This window comes from Oratosquilla oratoria, chromosome 2 (genome assembly GCF_046742065.1).
Source record: "Oratosquilla oratoria isolate Oo_2021 chromosome 2, ASM4674206v1, whole genome shotgun sequence".
In the NCBI taxonomy this organism is placed as follows: domain Eukaryota; kingdom Metazoa; phylum Arthropoda; class Malacostraca; order Stomatopoda; family Squillidae; genus Oratosquilla; species Oratosquilla oratoria.
Window position 1 is genome coordinate 20,405,445 of NC_134778.1, and position 5,000 is coordinate 20,410,444.

Here is a 5,000-nt window from a genome sequence, read left to right on the forward strand (position 1 = left end):
AGGTTTGTCCAAAGATAGAATACAAATGTCGAAACATATTGAGAATCGGCTACAGTCGTAAAAGTATCTATTTATTCGTAATTTACTTAATTGATGTTTAAGATTAAGAGTGAGAACAGGTTCGGCAGTTTCGAAAGATTTTCTGATTAAAGGTGGCGGAACACAAGGCATTTTTTCGCTAGCATGCTACTTGCTTTTGCTATTTCGCTTGAGCAGAAACGACCCCGGCTAAGATCATTTGTTTCTCAAATTTCCAAATGTCAAAATTTTTTTCTTAGAAGCGGTAACCCAAAGGAGACGGAAACGAAAAGTGGAACACTACGAAGTATATTATTATAAATATACACCTCAGAACATATAAGCATATGATTAATATTTATGTACATTGGAGAATGGAGAGATCACTGATGGGAATAACACTGAGAGACCGAAAGAGAGTGAGTTGGGTGAGAGAGCAGACTAAACTGAAAAATATTGTGGAGGCAGTAAAAGAGAAGAAGTGGAATTGGGCAGGTAAGTTAGTGCGAACGACTGATGAGCGATGGAGCAAGTGTCTTACTGAGTGGACGTCGCGAGATGGGAAGCGCAGAAGAGGGAGACCAGACAGAAGGTGGAGAGACGAGATTTAGAAATTTGCAGGAGTGACGTGGCAGAGGATGGCGAGGTCGTGTGATTCATGGAATGCTATGAAGGAGGCCTTTGTTCAGCAGTGGACTCAGGATGGCTGATTTGATTGATTGATTGACATTGGCTATACACAACAGCTTGGTGAGGCCACAGTCGCGTAAGAATGGCAGCTGGGAGTCAGCAGCTGGGTTAAGGACGAGGGGCGGCTTCAGAGTTGAGTAGAGTTTGCTCGTTTGCTCTTGTTGTCTTGTCAATGTCCATGGCAGAAGTGAGTAATGGATGTGCAGTCGGTTGGTTCCTCCTATGGCGACAGTTAGACGTTGAAGTACAACTGCACAGCGGCTGCAGAAGTCGTCTGGATCAACACAGATATAGTCCGATCGGTCAGCTCTCTGAGTGACTGGTAGGAAGTCAGTCGGTACTCAGCCCTCACTGCTGCTACATGCGATAATTTTGTATTGAATCAATGGTAACCCTGTTCCGGTGGGCTGCCCATTATTTGTATTGCCACGGGCTTCATCAGACGTGTGTTGTGCTGCATTCACTTGTTGTTCATTGCATTATTAAATTTTCAAGATGGAAAATTGGTTTAAATGCCACACCTTACGGCCGAAATTACAGGTGACAAACTTGATAATACATCTACTGAATCTACTGTGTGTAATGTTTTGGATATCTCAAGCCTGATGCAATGGCTACAAATTCTGTAATCTCCAAGACCTGATGTCTTGGATGATGAGCTGAGGAAAATTCGTGACATTGCATCAGGCTTGAGATATCCAAAACATTTGATTGATAAGGCTCATAAAATGGCTAAGAGGTCCTATTTTGACATCACTCGGGAAAAGAATAACTTTTGTAACAAAAATCTTTTAGTTCTTCCTTTCCACGAGAACTGGATAAGTCTTCCTAAGTTTCTTAGACAGTTTGACATCAATGTGATATTTAAGAATACAAGTACTATTAAAACTTACCCAGGTTGATGGGGGTAGGCTGTGTTTACAGCATTCCTTGTCATAAATGCAATAAATACTACATTGGTCAAACTGGAAAAAAGAGTTAGTTACTAGAATTAATCAACACAGGTATAGTGTGAGATTAAGTCAATTGTCAAGTGGGATTTTTGTACACGTAAGAGACCACAACCATCCCACTGATTGGAGTAATTCTAAAGAAATTGTCTCTTGCAGTTCTTTGCTAAATAGAAACATTATTGAATCCAGTTTGATCAAACAATATTTTAGTAATATTATGAACGTAAGTTTAGGCTTATATAAACTTGATAATTTCATTGTAAAGAAAATCGTTGATTATGTAGCAGCTCAAAGTGTGTCCCCGCCTTGATACGCTCTGGGAAAAAATTGTCTTGTGTGACCTCACATATTCCTGTCTTGTTTACTACTTTCCTGTGTATACGTTCCTACCCTTTGTCATTCTGTATTCCTCGAAAATGTCTGAATAGACGAAAACGTTCGGACCATAGTGTCTTATTTTCCGAGTGGTTTTCTACGAAATAAATATATATATATACATATATATATACATATATATTTATATATATATATGTACTATAAGTGTATATGTATATATATATATATACACACATATATATACATATACATATATATTTATACATATATATATATATGTATATATACCTGTATATATATACAGTATATATGTATATATATATATATATTTATATGTATATATATGTATACACACACACACACATACATATACATATATATATATATATATATATACATATATATATATATATACACATATATATACACACACAAATATATATATGACGAAATCCCACAAGAGCAACATATCAAGAGAACACCTTAACACGAACACAATAATAATCGCCAGGAATGGTAATACAACAAAATTAAAATGCATGGAGGCAGTGATGATAAGAAACTATATGCCACTTATTAATATACAACAAAACATGTGCGGGACCCTAGAGTTGTATGGGTCACGAGTAGCGGGCTGGAAAGGATGAACTGTCACAGTCCTAGATCTCTCCTAATGTACCTATCTTTGTATTATATAAGTATGTATTTATTTCTGAATAAATTACCAGAAGATGCCTAATGCATAGGCGAATCGTCGTATAATGTTAATTTTCCTACCCAATCATGGACTCGTTTGGAAATATTGTATACCTTTTCCCTCCTTTAGAGAGAAAAGTTATTAGAAGAGTAGAAAGTCTCAATAAGAAGATAACTAACGCCCAGTTTGCTGTGTTATTTAATAAGAAATGTATTGAAGAGAACCTGCTCCCTAAATTCACTTATATATATATATATATATAATATATATATATATATATATATATATATATATATATAAAAACATATATATATATAAAAATATATATATAAATATATATATGTATAAAAAAAGCTCGGAATATATATATATATATATATATATATGTATAAGTATATATATATATTATATATATATATATATATATATATATATATATATATATACATATACGTGTGTGTGTGTGTATAATTTCTTCCCCGAGCACTTTGGGTATCAGTGCCCAGCGACATGTGCGTGGAGCTCATCCGGGTCGTCTCTCGGTCCACTGACGGGCAGAAGACCTGCCCGGGGCTTCCGTTTTCGCCTTGGGACCAGAACCAGGAGACCACGACGCCGGCGCCGTTCGAGGAGCTCTCCCACTCCCCCGATCCTCGAGGTCGCAGCAAAACAGGTCGGGAACACCGCGACCGAGGACTTGACCAGTAAGAGCTGCAGAGAATCGACAGGACGACAGGGCACAATAGGAGCCTCGCCGGACTCCCACGCTCTAGAAGACTCCGGGGCGTCTGTTCTTTGGAGAAGGATCCATCGGCGAAAAAAAAAAAAAAATATATATATATATATATATACATATATATAGTCGACGATGTCGAGAAAAAAGTAAAATCATAGAAATATCACGGCTCTGCCGGAAGAAAAATAATATAGATGGGTTTCCTCATCTGAATCAAATCGCCTGGCGACTGTACGGAAAAATTGACATGACATGACCCCCAACGTTCACGGATTCCGTACAGTTTACAAATAGAAATATTCATCGCATCGTACCCTCCTTCTACCTCCTGGGCGCCATTTTTCCTGCCATCGTGATGAACGTGTACCACCACCTCGTCGTTTGCCACCACGACCAGAAATTGCCGAGGTGAGCATCTAGGATATGGACCTTCAAGGACATTCTTCAGCCCATCTCACCATAGCTTTTCACTAAAGCTTCAATCATTTTTTTTTCTCTTGTTCTGTGAGCTTCTGTAGAAATTCTAAGCACTCCATAACTTTTCTTAGTTGTGGTCCAACGAAGACACCATCTCTCACCTTTGCCTTTGAAAGCTTAGAAAAGAAGTCTTAAAGATATTTGAAGGCAGCAGACTCAGTTTGATTTGTGGTGGAGGAAACAAAACCTTTTGAGGACTCACCAATAGCTTACGTTTGATATTGTGTGGTCCCATTGCAGTGTGAGTCCTTGGAGGCCAGTACCTTCTCTGGTAATGTGCTGCTCTGTCTCTTCTGCTCCTTAGCCAAAGAAAACTGGATTCTTGGCAAAACCTTGCAGTCCCATCAAGAAATACACCATCTTCAAGTCTCCAGTAACTTCCCAGCCATACTTGTTGTAGTTCAAAGTTCCCAGCAGAAGCTTTACACTGCTGTAATCCTCCTTAAGATTCACAGAATGAGCAAGAGGCAGATATGGGTACTTGTTTCCATTGTGCAGAAGGACAACTTTCAGGCTTTTAGAGGAGCTGTCAATGAAGAGTTTCCATTCATCTGCATTACAAGCAATTCCACTTGCATCAAATAAGCATGATACATGATTGCAATAGCATAACCTGTCCTCCTTTGCAAAGAAGCTGGAGAAATGTTTGTGACGTTTTCTTTGGCTAAGTTACTTGCACACTGTCATCAAGTAAATCCCATTACTTCAGCCTTGAAATCAAAAGGTCACCATTTGAATTTGTCAAATCAAAATTTCTGATGAGGTCATTGAGGTCTCTTTGGTTTGGGTAATAAAGATTCCTCCCAAATGCAACTGTATCTGTGATGTCACAGTCTTCCTCTCTGTTTAGCTCATCTTCTGACTTGCTGTTTTCTTCTGATAGTTGATTTCTTTCTGGAGGAGCTGGTACAGGAAGATCAGCACTGTGTGTAACTGGCGCAATGGAAGATGGAATGTCTGGATAGAGAACAGCAGCTGCATTTTTCCCAGATCGGCGTTTGGAAGGATCCACCATGCGGAAAAAGCAGTCAGTCGAGTGATCAGTAGGTTCACGCCATATCCTAGGAATAGCAAAATTCATGGCTCTGTTTTC